General features: G+C 32.9%; 1 long non-coding RNA gene across 1 annotated transcript; it reads right to left on the bottom strand.

Annotated features, from left to right (window-relative positions):
* Positions 1 to 14,213: 14,213 nt before the first annotated feature.
* LOC117107254 lies at positions 14,214 to 23,140 on the bottom strand. The gene is made up of 3 exons (XR_004445211.1): positions 22,992 to 23,140; positions 20,010 to 20,140; positions 14,214 to 15,408 (listed from the first exon to the last, which is right to left on the bottom strand). It is a non-coding gene; the product is annotated as an uncharacterized LOC117107254 (long non-coding RNA).
* Positions 23,141 to 23,154: the final 14 nt, after the last annotated feature.

Below are 23,154 nucleotides of genomic sequence, written 5' to 3' on the forward strand. Positions count from 1 at the left end.
GAATTCCCTCTACATCATTTGTTGTAAATAAGCAAAAAAACCTACTTTTTTATATACCATGTTACCCATGTACCACCAGAAGTTAACTTACTGGTATATGATTTTCTTTTAATATATTTATGGAATTCTTGAGCATTTTTTTCAGATTTTTACAAAAATCATATATATCTTTATTTCAAAAACACTTTCTTAAAAAGATGATTATAAAATATATGTTGTCTAATTAAACATATGGAAATGAAATGAACATTTAAATTTATGGTAGGAACCTTCTGTTTTCAGTGAACACCATCATTATGATGATGCTGGATGGACCACCCTCGTAAAATATTGTTGAAATAAATAAATAAATAAATAAATAAATTATCATTATCATCAATGTTCAGTTTATTTTTTTTTCTATTATTATTCATTTTTATAAAATAATATATTAATAATAATATGCAAAAATAGCCAGTACCTAAATTTTACTGAATTCACAATTGTGATATATTATCATATACTAAAATGATACAAACATCAAAAGAAAAAATGCCCAAAATTGAGATTGTTTTAGTAAAAAATTATATAATCTTGTTTATACCATCAGACTGATTACGGAACAGTGAGGTCAGGTTTAGCACGGTTTCAAAGAGCACAGGGTCCCAAGTTGGAAGAAGTCATTTCCGTGTTTACTGGTAAACGAGTTCTCGAGGCCATGTTCAGACACGAGTTACGTAAGCATAACGTTACTCGATTGGTGTGAACTTGTGCGCAGTATTAACGCAGTAGTAATGCGCAATCACTGGCATATGATAATCCAAAAACAGACCCTGGATTAGCGTATGCCACTGAGTTATGACAGTCATGCGTCAATGATTTTGAACTCGGCAAATATTTGACCAATCACTATTTTGCATAAATACTTATGATAGCGTTTGTCAATCGCACAGTCTGGACATTTCGTTAGTTTGCCATAAATTAACATACACCCGGCGTTAGATACGCATGGCGTATCTCTCAGGTATGAACATAGCCCAACACTTCAAACTTTATTTTGCTGTGCATGATTAATACCCCCATCAACACTGTTTTCCAGGTCACAATAAAATAGTAAAAACATCTATTTGCGGAAGATGGGATATTTTCCGGGAGATGCTTGCGGGAATGTGAGAGACCGTTCTGATTTCCGGGAGACTCTCCCAATTTGCAGAAAACATGGGACCCCCCTGGGAGCAAGACAAACGAAAAACAGAATAAATTTTTGTTATCATCATAGGCCTACATCATACATAGGGCCTACATCATCATGTTATCATCATAGGCCTACATCATACATAGGGCCTACATCATCATGTTATCATCATAGGCCTACATCATACATAGGGCCTACATCATCATGTTATCATCATAGGCCTACAATATTTCTTAAGATTATTATAATCAACTGTGATTCCATGCTCTTTGACATTATCACTACTATACAGGGTCATTCACAATTATCAACATTTTCATAAGTGTACAAACAGTACAATAGAGGAGTGGTAGGCAAATGTGTACACTTTAATACATAAATGAAAATGTTGATTCATAATAACCTGCAATATTTAAAGTCATAGATTTTTATGACCAATTATAATGCAACGATGGATAATTAGACATTTTTATGCAACTAAGTACAAGACTTTATTTTACATCACAAAAACATTTTTTATGTACACTTTCAGAGGGGAGGGGGGGGATATCGAAAGTAATAATGTACATTTAAAGTCAAACAGTAAGGTTTCTCAACCTATGACCTCTATGACTAAATTAGTCTTGGCTAGCCAGACATCATTTTGGCTGAAATCAGCAAAATGTACACAAACAAATACACAGGAAAACATGTTAAAGTTAATATCTACCTTGTTGCTAAGCAACTAAACCATGTCTGGTTTGGAATCGACTTGCGAGGCTAATAATAGGCTAAAAAGCGGATACATAAAATCAAAGATAAAGACCAATGCAGCTCCCTTGGGCTGAACAATTTTTCATTTTGCAAGCTCCATTGGTTTCCAGTTTGCCATGGAGGAAACTAACTTTCCATGTGAATCAGAAGTTTCATTGAATTGTTGTCCCAGTGGACACATAAAGCAACATTTGTGTCTAAAGCCAGACTCAAGAGACAGCAATGAGTAGAATTTTGTAAGCGTTGTTTTGCTACTGCTGAACTATAAATCGCCGCTAGACTAATAATGCTGAAGAGGCCATTAAGAGGAGCTAAAAATATCACTTTATAATGATGCTTTCAAAATGTGTCTATTAGTATTATTACAAAACAAGACATTAGCATTTTTACCAAAAAAAACAAAACAAAAAAAAAACAGATAAGAGTATGATGCATATCTTTGGACATTCAATTTTAATAAACATAAGATATGCAAAAAAAAACCCATTCTTACGGTATCATAGGTCTTGGAAAATGATCAAATTTGAGCTATACTAAAATAATATATAAAATATGTAAACAATTTAATTCAATTAATATTTACTTGGCAACAACACAAAGTACAAGTGCAATCTATAATAACATTAAAAATAAAGCAGTCACTTCATACAACACATTCCGCTACCCTGCGTATGATGTGTGATTCCATTATTTTTCGCCCTGTGCCTGAATACGAATAATACGCAGGCTGTGTATGGTGGGAGATTCCATTATTTTGTTTATGCTTGAGTGTAAAAAATCTAGTAAAACATGATTGAGATAATACAAACCATATCTACTAATTATTTAATTAAAAAAATGAAAAATATAATTTTTTTCCAAAAATTTCTAAAATATTTTTTTTTTGCAGTACCATAAAAGGCATGCGCGTGAGGGTGATAGATAAACTAATAATTTTTTTACTGGGCCTAACAATTAAATGTTTCAATACTAAGCTGCCTGGTCTGACAAAAATGATGTTCACCGGCACCAAAATACTGTAAGCAAACAATTAATAATGTAAGCCCACTCCTGTCAACACAAGATTGGGTCGACTGTTGGGCAGTAGACTTATACCATGAGAACCATTTTATACAGAAAAAATTCTGATAGAATACCCTATTGTAGGCGGGGCCAATCAAAAAATTCAATGCAAACCTTTTTCTGAAAATAAAAGTAATAAAATCATATTTTGGGCTTTTGCCAGGGAAACACTGGTAATAATGAAATTTGACGTAATGTGGGGAGGGGGGAAATTTACCAGAAGGACTAAGGTATAGCATTGTGTTTAACAAAAACAAAAAAACAATGACTAAACCAAAGAGTCACAGTTGAAATCCTTGGAATAGACAACCCACCTAAAAAAAAAAAAAAAGGAATAATTTATAAATGAATCATAGTAGATAATTACACAGCTCGTTTAATCCATCACAGTACTTGCAATATGGATACTAATAACATTTTCAAATAAATGAAGCAGTATCCAAATTCCTTATCATAAATATGCAATACACAATTATATATTACTGTAAGCCCTACACAAATTTGGAAAACAGAATAAAAACTTGGAGTTGCCTAAACAATAAAGTGGTTTAAGGTTTTGTGTATGAAAATTCAATATCTACAATTGACATTAAAAGTGAAGGCAAACTGGATCATAACTCTAACAAAATACAATATAGAAAGTCTACATTGAAAATATTATCATGAAAAAAATACACAAAAGAATAAAAAAATATATATATTATTCAATTCACCAGAGAAATCAAAACAACACACACATGCTTGCATACAAATGAATGGGATTAATTCAAGTTAAATAGAAATCAAAATAAAGGTGGCAACTAGCTAAATAACAATTTGGCTGCTTATTTTATGATAATTACTAGAATGTAGACTAAATAATAGAAGAAATCCTTTGGCAAGACTTTCTTATTTTTTAGCAGACTATAGGTTTTCAGAGGGTGGAAAAAAATATGTGCAGAGTAACTGTATAGAATAAATCCTTATGCCAGACTTTAAACTTATTGTTTTAGTGTTTTTCTCATTAGTGGGAACAAATAAATTTTTTCATTTTATTTCACAAATTGGTTCTACCAAAATCATCTAGGCGAGAAAAAGAAAAAAAGAAATTGTTAAATAAACAATAAGTAAACTAGTTAGATTTAGGGTAATTTATTCACAAATTGGTTCTACGAAAATTATCTAGGCAAAAAAAAAAAAGAAAAAAAAACCAATTTTGCTTATTGCAAATTTTGCCTCGCAAAAGAAAGTGAAATGGATAGAATAGCGACCGTCAATATCGCATAGCAACAGGTAATAAATGTGTATAATTTCGTGTAGCAATGCTAGTCTACTATTTGACATTAATAGCAAAGGCAATTTGGATCATAACTCCAACAAAACACAATACAGAAAGTCTACAATGAAAATGTTATAAAAAACTTACACAAAAGAAATAAATATATTTTTTCAATTCACCAGAGAAATCAAAACAACACGCATACTTGCATACAAATGAATGGTATTAATTCAAGTTAAATAGAAATCAAAATGGAGAAAGATGGTGGCTGGCTAAATAACGATTTGGCATACTTTAATCATTACTACAATTCAGACTATTATAGGAAAAAATCCTTTAGCAAGACTTTCTTATTGCTTATCACAACTTTTTAGACTGACTGCCAATTTAAGAAATTCAGACCGTGGCTTCACCCACTGACATCATTCACACACAAATCAGAGAGTGTTATATCGTGCTTACGTTGTGCGCCATGTGTTACAATTCAGTGTATTTTACTATCATTTTTTTTGCAGCTAAATTGTGTCTCATTAAATTGTAATTATAAATAAAATATTGTCATACCATCTTTCATTGCGTGAGTGTTTGTACATAGTATGATGCATTCCAACATAGACATGATTCCTGTCAGTGAGATGAACACGTGTTTGCGGGGTGGCGTGATCAAAGACGATATTTTATCATGCTTACTTTCTCATCCAATCAGAGGAGGAATACAATATAAATCAGAAAAGCAAGGTGGATTGGTGGGCGGAGAATGATGTAAATGAACGAAATGTGATACGATCAAACCAAGAATTATATCAAAACAGACCATTAAACTTGAAACAGTTGTTAAACCCACCCACCCACAATTTACACACTGTGCTTGTCTCCATTCGCTACAAACCCCCATTCTAGGTATTCCTTCTTGTATTTTCTAGACAAGATTTCGACTTTAGTAGCTTAGCGATTAGAAAAGCTGACAAAATATATTGTTATCTGCTCGCGCTTCATGGGGAATCCCCACAACTCACGTGACCCCATTTGAACTCAATCGTCGCTGACCTAGATTGATTCGTAGGTACGCCATCGGAAGTTTGATTAGGACGCCCAGAGCTAGGTAGCTTTGTTGTCAAAACATCAAAGCGGAATACTTGGTGTGCGCACTCAGATAAGACATTTTCTTCAAGTTTAGTGTAGTCATGGTCTTAGTTGTGAAGTAACTTTTCGAGATGTATCACAAAGTAAACCATATTTCAAAGTATCTTAATGCTGATATGGTCCCTAAAAAATTTTGTGATTTCTGTCAAGGTCTCGTGACCCATTAAAATATTTCAGCGACCCACTGGTGGGTCGTGAACCACAGTTTGCCGAACGCTGGTTTGGCAGACTATGTTCTTCAAAGATTTATCAGAGGGCAGGCAGAGTTTTTCATCGATTTCAGAGGGAAAAACATATATATGTGCAGAGTAACTTCACAGAACAAATCCTTATGCGAGACATTAAACTTATTGTTTTAGTGTTTTTCTAACAAATAAAATAGTTTTTTTTTTATTTTGCAAATTGGTTCTACGAAAATTATCTAGGCAGAAAAAAAGGGAAAAAAAACAATTTTGCTTATTGTAAGTTTTGTCTTGCAAAAGAAAGTGAAATGGATAAGGGTATCAACAGTCAATATCGCATAGCATGAGGTAACATATGTGTATAATTCCGTGTAGTAATGTTCTCATGTACTAGGGTAATAAGTGTTACTCAAGGATAGAAAAATTATGAAGGTAAAAAGTGACATCATGTTCTATTGTTCAAGTTTATTATAATAATAATTCCAACATAAAATGTCGTCTTTTCAAACACAATATTCAGTTTCGGGTCCTAAACTTTGGAACAGCCTAAGTAACAGTTTAAATAAACCCCCATTAATAAATCTGTTCTAAATGAAACAGTCATGAATTTTTAAAACTAAAATTAATTCAATTTTCTATCTATTAGTAAAATTCATTCACTTTTTAATTTCATGTTTAATATTTCAACCGCATATTTTCTTCTTATTTTTTTTAATGCAGGCAGCCCTTCACAAACATTTGCCTTTTTGGGTCTTCATCTGTCTTCAAAAAAATATATATATATATAATACACAAATGAAAAAGAAAGTAGTTTCTTCTAATGGACCAACTTTTTTGTTAATTTTTTTTTCAGGTAAGTGCCATACCAGTTTGTTCAGTATTTACAATTAATACTTTAGAAGTTTTTAATTTTATTTAAAACTTGAACTACCTTAACAAACAAATAAATGTTATGTTGAATGAATTAATAAGCACACATTTATAGCTATTTCCATAATATGAAAAAAGAATTGTTTATCTCCTCATCATTCATAAAAACACTACTTTGAATTATTCAACAACTTACAGTATTTAACTATCAATAAAATAAAATTTCATTATTCAATTAATTCATTGCAAGCAGGTAATAAATAGTGTAAAATGTTAAGCATGTTCAGACATATTTATTTAGTATTAACAAAATAAAAAGATCAATTACATGAATATGAGACATTATAATTTAGGTATTTTATTGATGTAGTTTATTGTGGCAACTCCTTATTAAATTTATTACATTATTCCTTATTAAATTTGTGACATTATATTTATTTTATTATCTTGTTAAGTGTGTTCAGGCATATTTTAATATTAACAAAAATTAAACAGAATAAACAGATCAATTATACATTAAAATGAGATATTATAATTAAGGTATTTTATATCTAGAATTTATTGTGGCATTTTTTCTGTAATTTTTACAATCTTGTTAAGTGTGTTTGAGCATATTTATTTAGTATTAACAAATATTCAATAGAATAAACAGATTAATTATACATGAAAATTATAAATTATAGGCAAGGAATTTTATTGTTGCATTTTATTGTTGCATTTTTTATATAATTTATTACCATCTTCACACATTACACATTTTAATCCTAAATACATACATAAAATATACATGCAAGAACATGTGCAGTTAAGTATGAAAGGTTTTCAAACAAAGTCGTCATTGTCCACACAAGTTCAAGATCATTTCCAGCCAATATATTTACATGGCATTAATCATTTGCCTGAAATGCTAAGTGAAGCAGTAGAGGCAAGTACCAAGTAAATTATTTCTTGCGCAGTTTTTTTCTAGTGGACCTTTCCACAAAAGTAAGCCCTACCCTTTGCATACATGTGCTAAGGCCACACAAAACAGCAGTGGAAATACACATAAAGAAGTGCGTTTGGGGCTCAGCATGAGCAGTTGTGGGGGAAACACTGTATTCATGGTCAGTTCATAAGTTTCATTTAACATTCTGCAAAGGTCCATTTGACTAATATAAGGTGCAGCATTTACAATGCAAAAAAATATCAAACATCATCAAGTTTAATAAGTATATTACTGTACTATTTATACAAGGGAGTTTATTCAAGGGAGGCATGTACTTAAGTGAGGCATTTATTTTCTTTGGTGTAAAATGAATATGTATATACAGTACTCAAATAAACGCCCCTTAAGTACAACACATAATCACCATACAAATGTGTTATTGTGTCATCTTATTAATCCCAACCAGGTTACTGGAGTAGAAAATAAAATGTCTTGAGAATGATGTTGCTTTCATTAGTTTTGTTTTCTATGGGGGAGAGAGGTAGTTATTTGAGGAAAAAATAAATGCCCCGGGGTGTCTATTTGAGGGAGGCATATATTCTAAATCAGGCTTTGGGTGGGGGGAGGGGGAACGTTTATTCGAGGAAGGAACTTATTCAATTCAATACTGTGTTTTACTAGCTATAGGATGTATGAGCTTGAATTAAAATTTGTTGGTGGTGAATTGGTCAAGAACACCAGGACACAATCCCATACTCTTTTACTAGGAGTATACTGCACTCAACATACAGTACATAGGAAAAATGAAAATGGGATCTACGATTAATAATGTTTAATCCGAATGGCAACACGCTATCTTGCATTTAAATCTTTCTGAAAGACAAAGAGAGCACCAATGGAATTGAACCAGGATCCAAAATCCAAAGATCTGAAAAATCTATACAATCTAGCATACACACGGTGGCAAACATCATAGCTTCCATTTTTTGGGAGGTATTTTCAGATTTTTCAGATACTAATATTTTTGTATTTTAATCATTATTTATTCTTACCATATTAATAATTTTACTGAGGTATGCAAAAATAATAAAAATTTTATCTTTTTTTAATTAACAGTAATTTTACCTACAAATGACATCTTTTTAAAACCAGAGCCTTTCAGACGCCAACATTCCTATGCAAGATACATGACTTTATCAGAATATATAAGGTTGGGTCGAATTCGTGTGGGTGCTTAACGTGAACAATTCAGTGGGAGTGAGTTTTTATGGCCCAAAGTAGTGATTTTAGACCACATTGGTAATGTTATTTGATAGGCAAGTTACAGTAATATATTTAGCACATCAACAAAGAAAAAATGGCCTGGGCCCGATCGTCCACACTAGTTGGGCCCAACCATCAGTCACCCGAAGTTTTCATCTCGATGATCAAGAACGTACACGATCTAGCCCAGGCCCTAGGCTAAGCCTAGCCTTGCTGCCATCACTCTACTACGTATACCACATAACAAAGCGACCCATGCATTTTAAAAGCATTATTTAAATGTATTTTATGTATAATAATACGATAACACGAAACCATTGATTAAGATTAAACTATTCTTAACAATATACCACACTCACATCGCAGTACTACAGTGTAGTAAACTAGGTCTAGGCCTTGTGTTTTAGTGGAAAAACTCAAGCTAGAAAGTTGTTATGCCCGACAGTCGGCTGCCTTTATATCCATAATTGTCTTCAGTTTGCATTCATTCATTATTTTTATTTCAAACACAACAGGGTACGAGATAGCTGGCTGTCGGGAATGTTGTACTTTCATATTAGTCTACGTTTTACAGCCACTGCCATGCATCCACCACATTAAAACAATTACAAATGAAAAATAACCAGTGAGGCACAAAATAACATTTGCAGCAAGACTACTCATGCAAATTGGCGAAAAATGGAGATCAAATGAAAAACAATGTTCTGCACCGCGCTGCGCTGTGCCTTGTTTTTAATCGTTTTTACTTCCAGAGATCAGAGATTTATTTATATATTTTATGTATCCTTAAATCAGTGGAGAAAACTTTATACAGCAATTTAGTTTGCTTTTTGTTTATCCTGTCTCTGATTTTTGGTATTGTTATTTCTGTATGTTTTGTTTTCTGTTTGACGAAATAAACGATATGAAAAAAATGAAATATTTTAGCAAGTATTTAAAACTTTCTTTATATTTTAGGCCTTCGCCAAAATGCCTAAAGCAGTTGGTTTTTAATGCCAATCCAAAATAGTTTCGCCAATGGCGACTTGGCAATCGGTTAGCGTGGGCCCAGACTGACACACTCAAGAAACTTCGCGTCACGATGAAAAACAAAATGTTGGAAAACTTTTTCTTGACGCATGCGCATTTGCATAAATGTCTACACACACACACACACGCAAAAAAGTGAATACAATAGTTCCTGCATTACATGCATAGGAACTAAAAATTATTCATATATTTCTCTGAACCCGTCTTTCCTTTTGTTTATATGTTCTATTGAGGATTCGTAGTGTACAAAAACCAAATTCCTGATGTACTTTTTATGCTGAACAAAACAAATGCTATGAAAGCAGTGTATTCAAATGAAAATTCATAGATTTCTTCCAAAAAAATAATGAACAATTCCTGATCGATTGTTTTGAATTTTGCTTCTATTGCTGGTGTATGCATTTATGTCAAGCTGAACGATCTTTCAAAATGTATATTTCCATTATGTAGATTAATTTCTTGCCAGTTTTCAGGTAAATCGTCATATTGGCTTGCACATTCTTCTTCTTCCAAGTATATTTCACTCTATGTTTAAAATTGATTTCGTTTATGGGTAGTCGCTCACACTTCATAGTTAGAAACTACGGTAAAGAAGCAGAAGTGAAAATTTAGTGTTTTTTGTGACTAACAAACATCAAAGAGTGTGTTTGGCTTGGATTGTCTCCAAGCGAACTTGACAATTCTAGTCATGCTGTATTCATAATAAAACACTGCACTGTCTACTTTTCGCTATTATTTATTTTGTGCATCATTATATAAATTAAATCGAATACTAATAAAAAAAGGAAATATAATAATACAAGTGCAAGATTTAATCTATCACAGTGGACAAAAGCCAAGCTCAGAAAAAAGAGAACATCAATCCACATATAGAATTGAAAGTTATTATTATTTTCGTAAACTAAATTATAAACTAAGTAATTATAATGTCAATTCATTGCACTTGCATAACAATGATGTACACATTCTATTACAGCAACTGGCATCACATATTGTAGGCACAGGCTTAAAAGGTAAAAGTACCGTATGTGTTAAGCTAATGCCAGACTAGATTACATAATACAAGGGACAGTTTTTTTAATGTATATTTCAGAATACCATAGGCAAAAAAAATTTAAAAAATAAATAAAATAATAATAATAATAATATAAAGCCCTGTCCAGATTATCATATTTCACTTGACAAAAAAAAATGACATGCCTAAATATGGTCATGAAGACATCACATTATGACCATATATAGGCACATCATGACTATATATGGGCATACAACAGTTTTTTTGTCAAAGAAAATGTGATAATCTGGACAGAGCTTCCAGCTGATGTGTAAATACATTTTCAAATTTATTTCAAATTTAACCTTTATGTTCTGGAGATTGCCCGGTAGTTCATTCCCCGTTAAAAGGCCGATGGCAAAAATTGATTTAGTACGACAAACTGTATTAGAAAGATTATTATAATGGAATTATAAGGATTGTTTACTTAGTATGTATTTGGTATGGTATGTATTTAGTATTTAGTGGTCTTGCAGAATAATACTATAAAGGTTTAATACCAATTGCTCTATGGGCTTTAACAGCTTACAAGGCCAAAACAAATTGTTTGTTTGCCCTCCTCCACCCGCCCCTTACTCACAGAAAAAAATAAGGGCGGAAAAACAAAAAACTTGGGTTGGGTTTTTTTTAGCTTTTATCTTTACAAATAAAAAAAAATGTGAGTTAATTTATCTTTATTTTTTGCCAGATGCCCTACAAATTAGTCTACAGTTGCTGTCTAATATAAGATATTGCCATTCTACAGTAGGCCTCTGTGGGTTATTTTTATTCCATCTGATGGGTATTTAAAAAAATTAATAAATTTAAAAAAAAACATTTCCACCTGACCCTATTTATCATTTTTAAATAAAGAAGGGCAAACAAACAATTTATTTTATTTGGCCTATTTGGAATCTAATCTTTATAATTAGCTTTAATGTAGTATGTGCAAACATTCAAAATTTACTAGTGATTAAAAGATTACCAAGTAATCTATTTACATTTTTATCTCAAATGTAATCAACAAACACAAGTATCAAATAACTAATTCTCTATCTTTTAATGCCCTGCGGTGAGTTGGATGTTCGAGCGGTTAAGGCAGGGGCGCAGCAACCTACAGCCATAATATTGGCGCTGGTTCCAACGACATGTTCTCCTATGGTTCTAGGGGTGGAACAAGTCTTCTCGGTAAAGACTATAAAATGTAGGCCCAGTGTATTGGCTCATGTGCACTTTAAAGAACTAGTACATCTTTTGAGAGGAGTAGGGGATTACCCCAGTGTACTGGTCCATACAGCCCCTGTTGTGGACAGACGAGAGATAGCTGGTACAGGTTTACTGGGTAGCTCAGACATGAAGAGACCCTTGGGAGAAGAAAGTTACTGTGCGGCTAGTCCACACTTTCAGGTATAAAGTACTATATAAATCCAACCACATTACATTACATTCTAACTGCATGAATTTATTACACAAGTTTGTTTCTTTTGATACAAATCTCCCTCAAATTAAACTTCTGGGACTAGAGTTTCCAATGTCTTTAGCAGCTTTGATCTCTAATTAAAATAATAAAGAAAAGACATTTTTGTTAATTTGGGACTACAGAAAATGGTCTTTTTAATTAGAGGTGGTCCTTAATTTGAAGGGTCTATAATTAGAGGAAGACCTGTAATATTAATTGTTGTATACATATTGAGAAAGACAATACATTTTTATGGTATGATCAGCATAAAAAATACCGCTGAGATGGTTGTTTGAAAAACGTAGAATTTTAAATATTTAAAAAATATGTGAAAATTTGGTATGTTCACTCTTTTAAACTTCAACCGCATATGCTTTTTTTCAGTAATTGTATCGATCAACATTGAATTTTATTTTTATATATAATTTTGGTACAAATTGAGGTTTATAAATTCTAAATATAATTATCTAAAAAATTTTTTGACAAAATGCCATTGTTGAATAAAGTAACTTCTATTCTATGAACAATTTGAAGTGATGAATATAAAGATGTGAATACAAAAATGAGCAGTTTTGTCTGTAATGTCCAAATCCATCCAAAATTTGACAAACATTTCCAACTGTAACAATAAACATTTCACTTTAAAAAATTGACTTTATAAGTCATGATGCATTTAACAATGTTAAACACAATTATACAACTATTTATTATTAATATGTGTCATTAGTTCCATTCGAAAATTATATTAATTTATAGGTTTTACATTGATTTTGTTTTACTTTGTTTTGTGTATTATGTCCTTTCTAATTTGATGGTTAGTTTTGTAACTGTACCAGTTTTGAAAACATAAATAAATAAATAAAATACATAAATGTACAAATAAACAAACAAATAATAAATAAATAAATAAATATATAAACACAACCAAAAACAATAATAATAAAAAGAAATCTATGGTGCAAGCATCACTTTGGCTAAATAAATGTATTTTGGCTGACAATTTAATATAGAGGGGACTGTTGCATTTTCTCATCTCTACAGAGAATAAGCACTTTTGACATTGTTTAAAACTAAATTATGTACTGTAACTGTGCAGTAACATGCCAATTTCAACAAAAAGCAGTTCTGGTTTCTGAAGCAATGGTAGATATAAAACACATAAACAATACCAAACAAATCATAGGAATGGTTTTTTTTTCAATTCTTGTGTACAAGATAAAATATTAATTTATCCTCTCATAAAAATGAAGAAATTAAAAAGCTTAATATTAATTACAAAAATTCCCTATCATCCATAAACAAAAGCACAGTATCAAATTATTTTAAATTGTTATTTTAAAAAGAGAAAAAAATGGGTCTAACTATTGACCCTTTTTTCCTACTGCTCTGGCAAATGTTTGGCAAAGCATTTATATCCAATTGTTGGTAAAAAAAAGTTTGGACTATGTTTGGAGGTGATTCAAACAAGGAAAATAGCTAAAGTGGGCATTAAACCCTTTGTAAAAACATAGGAAAATGCAAAGAAAAAAACGATTGACCACAAAATATAGCATTCCAGCTGTCATACGAGAAGCCAATAATAATGCAATTATGGAAAATTTAATCTGTTTAAATGGTGGACAAAATGAATGCACATGAAAAAGAAAACATACCATAATCACTGAGAAAGCACATACGTATTTATTACCATTATTAAAAATGGCCAAAGTGGACATTAAACCCTATGCAAAAACATAGGAAAATGCAATGGAAGAGGAAAAAAACGGACCATAAACTATAGCATTCCTGCAGTCATAGGCGAAGCCAATAATGCAATTATAGAAAATTTAATCTGTTTAAATGGTGGACAAAATTAATGCACATGAAAAAGGAAACACGAATACACATAATAACTGAGAAAGTACATCTGTTGCTGTATATTCTGTACAAACATGAATTCAAAGTATACATAATTTGACTTCCTAACAGAATTTTATATTAAAGAAATTATTCTGTATCTATAAATATCCAATTGATTAAATAATTAATTTAATAAGCTTAGTGATTTACAGGTTGACTGAACTGCAGATATTAGAAGCTTTATTATACATCATAATATTAGTAGGCCTATACAACTTGGGTTTTTGTAGCTGATTGTTAGCAGTGTAACATAATGTGGAAATCTAAAGAGGGGATCAAATTTACCTTTAGGCTAGAATAATTATTGTAACATTCTGAATTCAATTTGCAATTGATGGCTTACCAGTGCATAATTCATTTACATTCTAAACACAAATGTAACAAGATACGTATTGAACATAAGTATTCATTATACCATTATTTAAAAAAATACTAATTTACATTTATGATGGTATATTATGAACATTATATGTTTATATGACATGTAAACATTTTTAAAAGTAATGGTAATTAAACTATTTATTCATTGATGATTAATACTGTATGTGATACAAAATTATGTCAAATTTGGCCATATTTTGGCTGAACAGAGAAATATAGAGTACAACAGTTGTGTCGTCACAACACCAGGTGGCGCCCTTTGTTGTCAACCAGACGTTGATTACCATTCATTACACCTGAATGTCTTCATAATCTTAATGGTTTAAAATAGGCTTTCTAAAAATAGGCATTTTAAAACCTAGTAATTTACCATCAAAATGTACTAAAAACACAAAAGCTTGCATTATATAAGTTATCGAACACACATTTAATCAACAATTAAAATTTACAAAGAAAAACTGAGATACAACATCTTAATGAATACGTTAGAAATTGGGATCAATGGTTTGTCAGTGGGAAAAATGGCGTTCAGTTGAACTCATTTTGTGTTGCCAATAGCAACAGAGTAGTATCACGTGGTATCGTGACGTAACACTGTAGCACTCTATAAAAAAATAATGCATTAGAAGATTCATTGAGACAGGCAAAAATAACACATTGCTCTAACAATAGCTTTCTTAAGCTGTCAGCTTGGCACCCCGAGACACACTACATACAGTACATCAAGGAAGCTACAATAAACTTTAGCCTCATAGCATGGATCTATTAATAAACTCATAGGGTGTGTTTCTGCTGAATAACGCCAAAAACACACGTGTTTTTTTATAAACGGTTAAATTAGTTCTGAACACGTTTCTAGTGAAAAGTGCAACTAATAAAAACACGGTAATGCGAGCACTGGCAGGTGGACGGAGCTTAAATGATGGTCACCAACGGAAGTTGAAGCTGACCTTACTTCTTGTGAGCTACAGGCCATTCTGCGAAAAAAGTAAACAAACACACCACGAAAATATAAAAAAAGTATGGTATGATATTTAGGAATGTCATCCTATTATTTTAATTTGTTTCTTCGCCTGAATTTCCCGCCGACGAGCGATCAAACCAACTAATAGGTCAACTTGGGTCACCGACAGGTCATGACTAACACGGTATTGCGTTGCAGCTGAAAAGTGTACCACAAAACATGTGTTTTCTGAACGCGAACCCTATAACGAATGCGTGTAAAAACATGCATTTTTAGAACGCATTCCTAACCGTGTTTTTGTTTTGTGGCCCGTTTCTACTGGGGGAAAAACATGTGTTTTTTAATAACCGTTTAAAAACACATGTTTTTTTGCTCAGCAGAAACGGGCCCATAATCAGTAGCCTACACCAACACTAGCACATGATCAAATTACTCTATTCAGTATTGATCGGTGAGTTTTTGCATTTAAAACAGCCAGCCATTCACAGACACCATGGGTGTCGATCAGTGGGGACAGGAGGACACGTAATCCCACTTTACAAAGTACAGTAGGGGGACATATTAATTGTCTTCCCCCTCCCCACTTTTTATCAATCTTCTCAGAAATAGAGGGGTCTCAAATTAGAGGGTGCACTATATAAATGTTTTATTCCTTTTGTATATTATGACTGATATACTAGTGTTCAAATATTATCTGCATACATAGAATCCTGTTTTTCTTAATTTTAAATAATTATAGTTAGTCAATTGAATTTTATATAGCCGTTATTAAACAATAATCATACAGTCTTGTATAGGTCAGTCTATTTACCACAAGTTTAAGAACTCTGATGTTACTTAACGCAATCTCGCCATGACATCATGATAATGATAAATTAAGTAAATCACCTTTTATGTTTGTGAAATAAAAATGATAACCAATGTTTTGTGTGCTTCCTATCTCCTTAGTCCTGTTTGATCATAAGTTAGAAGGTAGTGTAGTCGAAACACTACTTGCACAAAAGTGAAATTCAAAAACAGGAGAAATGGAAAACCTCTTGATTGATTTCAAAATACTGTACATGCAAAGAGACTATAAAAATATAGTGACTCTTTTAAGTTTATCCATGAAGGAACATGGTTTATCATTTGTTTTTCATGGCTTATATAGGTCACAAGCTAATCAGTCACAATCATTCTTTTTATGAATGTCAGTTTGCATGAAATATGTATTAGCAGGCATGGTTGATTACAAAGATTAATTGAAAAAATGTTATGATGAGTATTTCAGTGGCAAATTGCAAAGGGGGGGGGGGAACAACTGGCCCATCCTCGCTCCCTAATTTTTTCAAAATTTAAAAGTGGAGCCTGAGAGTGCTATTTCTGGCCAACTAGGTGCCATAATCATAAATTTTCTTACATCAGCCCCAACATAGTGGGGCTCAGGTGGTCTACACTCCATCTGTAAAGGTCCCTCCCTGGCTCACTCTATTTCAAATTTCTGGATCCGTCTGTATTTTGAAAATGTAGTTGTGGAAATAAATTTCAATTGCATTCCTTAAAATTAATAAGATACGACTATAAAAGGCTATAGAATATCACACACTTTTTAGTTACATTTTTTAAAACAAAATATATGTAATAAATATGGTAATATAGTTAATGAAAAACAAGGTAATCTATTTTTAGTTTTTACTTGTGTAAAAACTAAAAATAAATCACTATGGGTTCAATACAGAGCTTATAATTGTAGTGTGATCAAAACAACCCATTATAGAGGGCACTGTTGTGTTTTCTCATCTGTACAGAATATTTAAGCAATTTTGAGTTTGTTAAATGCTACACAATAGTGTACTGCCATTGCATAGCAGACTTGGGTTGGATAAATGTATCCTCTACATTAGGGGAGTGGGACATGCCCCCTTTTAAAAAAGAATCCATAGATATTGAAAAATGTGTTCTCTGCCACTTTTACATAAAATCTGTACACAATTTTGCATTTTATTGGAAGATAAATACGTAAGACATAATACTTCAATAATAGTTCTGAACCACCCGGTGTGTCCATGAGCCTCTTGGTATTTTTATTCTTAGTAATTTTATTCATTGTACAGTACAGTATTTCAATATTATGTACTTGTCTTTAGTTATATGTTATATGTACTTTGTTTACAAAATAAAGAATAAATAAAAAAAATAAATAAAAAAAATACCATCTAAAATAACAAATGTTCATATCTGTGTATATTATTTTGATTGGATATTATACTCCATATAGCAATAATGCTGTTCCTGCTTAAGGACACTTTTCTCTTATTACCCAGTCCTTTGGATGGGATAATGGGGAAAGTGTAGCCCGCAGACCACATGTGGCCTGTCGGTGCCTGCAAAATTAAATAAAAATCGTATGTGTGTGTGGCCTGCCAACCATTTCTGTCTAGCAAAAACCTCAATTTTTTTTACAGCTGACACCGATCATTTGTAAAAAACAAATTACTAAAAAACACTGAGAATAAAATGGTAAAAAAGCAGTGGATGAAGGCTTTTACAATCACAGTGGAACAATCAAAGTGTGGGTGTGACCCTCTGCATTAAATCAAAAACTCACTTTTGGGCCTCTGACCAACTTTTATTCCCACCTCTGTGTTAAGCCAATTTGTACTGGTGTGTAAAACTGATGCAAACACAAAAAACAAAAAAACAGTATTATTTGGTGTACTGACCAATTGAAAGGTATGGTCAGAGTTTGACACAGGCTGTAATCCAAATTTTCGTAACTGATATTCAACAAAGGACACAAAATTGATAGAAGCATAATACCTGTTAGATTACAAATAAATCTCTTTGAAAGAAACAAAAAAACATACTAAAAGTTAACCTATTCCAAATATACTTTCAGCAGTAGTTTATGTCAATCAACCCTTCAACATAGTAAGATGGTAACATGAGTTCGACCTTAATCTGAAAGCATGTGGGAGAGCATTACTAAGTTAAGGTACAGTAAAACTTCTAATAATAACCCTGGGTTACTATTCTATGATTATTTTTTAAGGATGGGTTACTATTAGAGTAGTAGGTTACTATTACTAAGCTAAATGTAGGCACTTGCAAATAGTAAACCCCCTCACCCCAAATCCGCAATTCATAGAAATAAATAACCATCAGTACGAGTAAAAAAACTTTGTTGATTTAAATTTATTTATAAACTCAAAAACACATGTCCGCCCCTCATTTTTGTATCCATCAACACCCCCCAACCATCTGCATGCATTATCTTAGTGGGTTATTATTATAGATTAACTTCTAGGGCGGGTTACTATTACTAGAGGAGGGGTTATTAATAGAGTAATGAGTTTACTATTATAAGTTTTACAGTAATTCAATTGAGGCCCTGATCAAAAATGAAAACAATATTGTGTTTACATACAGTGGATTAACCAGCTTTTTATCCCTAAATGAGACTTGATAGGTACAGTATGGTAATATAAACTTGAATACAATTGTACAATGTGTAGACTTAATTTATAAAATGTATAAGTGGACCATGGATGAATCAATGATTAATTGATAACATTATTTTAGCTTTAATCTTTTAAACAAACTTCTAAAATGTACCAGTATAAAAAAAAAAACATGTTTCCATACATAATAGGCCTATACTACATGTGAATAGACAACACTATTATAAATTATTCAGAAAATTTATGACAACAACATGAGGAAAAAAACATGAATTATTCGTCAAATATAAAATCTTGACACATTGGGTGCTGAGGTTTACAATGCAGGTACTAGTATTCATAAAACCTTAAAATGTCTGCGCCCTAAATCTGTATTTGTTAAAATCCTTATTGAGATACTGATATTGGTGCAACTTTATTTGCAGCCATACTGGACAATGTTGTTCTGATCAAATGTGACCTTTATGAATAGGAATGCTTTTCTGCTTTAAAGCTCTTTTTGAATGAATATGAAAAAAAGATAATAAATATGGTACGAAGAATTTTGATCTTTTCTTTCATACGTAGGCCTACCTTTTCCGTGGCAGATCCAAAAATTTGAAATAGAGGGCCCCAGCGCTGGACTTTGATAAATAGTGGGTCTATACAAAAAAAATTATGTTTAATGGCACCTCTAGATGGCTGGAATGGCACTCTCAGACTTAAATTTTAATACAATTTCATTTTTTTCTCAAAATATCGAAAAATTTAGGGGGGGCCTGGGACAGCTTGGTCTCCCTTGAATCCGCCACTGCCTTTGATTTGGGATCCATATTTCAAACCTGGGAAATATGTAACCCTGAGGTCACTGGTCAGAAGGAAAAATCTAATCCAGTTTGATCCAGTTGGAATAGTCAAAACCACACAATGGGTGTCAGCCTACCTATAACATCACACTACATTAGTTTACTAGTCCATGCAGATCGTTGATGAGCCAATATATTATACTGTCACTGTTAACTAACAACAGTAATCAACATTTAATTACAGTCATGTAATGCTATCAGAAGATATGCAAATGTATTTTTGTCTTTGACGCAAATTCAATTGTGTTTAATTCAGTACTGTCAAGTATAATTTCATTCAGTCTGTCAAAAACGTAAAAAAAGTGAAATGCAATGAAATGAGTTCCTACCTATTCATAATACAGAACCTGCAATCTGTATTTTCTGAGACCTTTCTGAATTCAGATGTAAGCTATATAATTTATGACAACAGCCAGGGTGGTCAATAGGTTCTTGGTCCTAGTGTACAGACAGTACCACACTATATAGTACAAAGTAAAATTAATTCATGAATATGTAGATATATGGTGAATAATGGATTTTAGCAATAAATTTATATGAAATTCATTCTACTAAAAAATGCTTTAAACATGTATCTTTGAGGTATATTCCACACACAACACAGGCTCCAGGTGGGAGCATCTGTCTACTGCCTCAGAGGAGATTCTGTCAACATTGACAGTCAGAACTCTTGCAAATTCTACACTCCTTGCTTTAGCTTTATGTTGCAATGGTATTCCATAATTCCTCTTTGCACTTTGAACTTTGAAATCTTAAACCAGATTTACAAAACTTTTCAAGTGAGATACCATACTATGTATGCCAGAAATATAAAGCATTCCATCTTCCCCATTTGTTGTTATCTGATTCTAACCATTTATTATGCATCAATTATTAGCTCTTGGCTCTAGATAGGAAGACAAGATCCTGCTTTGCCAGGGTCACATCCACAAAATAAGTTCTTTTCTCCACTTTTCTCCACTAAAACTGCAATAATACTGAAGTTATATTTCTATATTCCTAGTTTCTTTTCAATCCGAGTTATCAATTATTTCTTTATATCATCACCTCAAATTTCTTCATACCATTTCTGTTTAATCATTTTCCATGAAATGGGGCAGCTTACATGCATCTTTGAGTCTTTTGCAATGTAATAATAATAATAATAATTTTACATAATTTTCAGAAGGGCCAGCCAGGGCACTATTATTTTAACAAAGTGGCTATGCTTATGCCGAGATGCATTGCCTTAATGTAATGTAGTTTGATTTATATAGTGCTGTATACCGTCTCAAAGTGCTTGAGGTGTGGACTACCTTTTGTACAATAACTTTCTCCTCCCCTAAGGGTCTCTTCATGTCTGAGCTTCCCGCTAAAGCGGTACGAGCTTTCTCTTGTCTGTCCACAACAGGGACCAGTACACCAGGGTAACCCCCTACTCGTCTCGAAAGATGTACTAGGTTCTATAAAGTGCACATGTGCCAAATTGTGTACACTGGCCTACGGTTTAAATAGTCCTTTTCCGACAAGACTTCTTCCACCGCCAGAACCATAGGTGAGCGTGCCTTTCGAACCAGCAACCATATTATGGCTGTAAGTTGCAGCGCCCCTGCCTTAACCGCTTGGCAATTCGAGTTATTTTTAAGGTTAGAGTAAAGCCAAGTCGACCAATCAGCACATTGGGATTTTTGTAAGCATAGCCACTGCATTATTTTAATATTTACGCCATAAGCCCTAGGCCCCTAGGCTACCTGGGTGTGGGCTCACCACACCCCAAATGAAAAAAATTCTGGTCCTGCACAGGGGTCAGGCCTAGCCTAGTGTAGACTAGGCCCTAGGCTAATAGTAATACAACAGGGATGGATTGCTATAAGCAGTCTTTAGACAGTCTTAACGGTTAGCCGGCTATGATCGTGACATCACTACTGGTCTATGATTATAGAAAATTGCTATACCGCGGTCTAACCAGTTAGCCGTCTTAAATTTTAAAGCCTACTCAGAGGAGGCTTAAAATGGTCTTAAATCATTTTCATCATGACGTTCTGACTGATAAATTCAACAGTGCAATGGCAAGACCTAGGCCTAGATCGTCAAAGTCGGAGAATTGAATGACTAATACTCCGCACACTTCTCAGCGTCTGTAAAAATAGGTCTACAGCGTTTTTTTTTTGTTTATTTTGATACATTTGCATGACGTCGCCCTCAATCTTACGTTACCAGGGAGTGCTTGTTTGCATTTCAATACTCAAAGTCTTAGGAAAGACTGTTTTATAGCAATGGTCTTAGAGGTATGACTTTAGTAAGATCGTCTAAGTGATAATCTTTAGAATATTGCTGCACTGTATGGGGAGGTCGTTACATATCCCACAATACCTTACTTAACAAATTTATAAAAAGCGCTGCTAGGATAGTTTTAAAATGTAATTTTCTTATCCCATCTGCAGATATGTTTGCACAACTCAGTTGGCTTTCGTTTTCCGAAAGGGTTACGTATAAAAAAGCTATACTTGTTTATAAATGCATTAACCGATTAATACCTTTATACATGACAAACCTTTCACACCGTATTTGCAAGCTCGTGAAGTTGAAGGTTCCTTTTTCGAAAAGCGAAAGTTATTCCACGAGTTTTAAGGTGACCGTGGCGAATATATGGAATGACTTAGATATTGATTTGAGAACTGCGACTTCTCTAAACATATTTAAATACAAATTTTACGAGGCACTAATTAAGAAAATATAATCGGTTACGACCATGTGCTTTAAATGCAGGGCCCCAATGGAAATCAGTGTTTTAACTGTTTGGGCTACCCTGGGTAAATAAATGTAAATAAATAAATAAATAAATAAATAAAGCCGGCTTTATTCGAGGAGTTAAGACTACCAGTTAAGACCGTCTTATAGTAATCCACCCCAGCCAGGGCCTTTAGGCTTTACTTATTTTAGGGCTAGGCCTAGCCTATGTTATAGACCTCCCTCCCTACTTAGCCTTCTTCCTTGTCTAGGCCTGGAAGTAGAAGAGCCTTGTTTGGGAAACCCCTAACTCGCCTCCTCTCTCCTTTTGACGATTGAGATTGTTGAGAAGAAAGAAACGGCGTTGCTTGACAATGATTGAATCTTATTCTCTATTACTAGGTAGGGCCCAGGCCTAGGCTAGCTCTCTAGGAGGAGGAGGCTAGCTAACTAGCCTACTACTGGCTGCTCGTATACTTTTCTTAAAAGTTTAATACATGAGTGTGTGTGTGTGTGTGGTTCTCAATTCAATAACCTTCATAGTTAGGAAATACACAAAAACTTATAAATATTATTTTCCTTCATTATCGGGTACAGCCTACCTTATTTTGTTCGACATGTGTGTATTTTGTTCGACATGTGTGTAAACAACAACGTAAAAAAGGTTATTCGTGGCCATTTACACTTCAAGTGACCTCTCACGAAGCATAAATACGAACACACGAATCTTGTTTATTTCCAGGAAAGGTGGCGCTTTTCTAATGA

This window comes from Anneissia japonica, unplaced genomic scaffold (assembly GCF_011630105.1).
Source record: "Anneissia japonica isolate Jap-2015-1 unplaced genomic scaffold, ASM1163010v1 scaffold211_len1577895_cov191, whole genome shotgun sequence".
NCBI classification, from domain to species: domain Eukaryota; kingdom Metazoa; phylum Echinodermata; class Crinoidea; order Comatulida; family Comatulidae; genus Anneissia; species Anneissia japonica.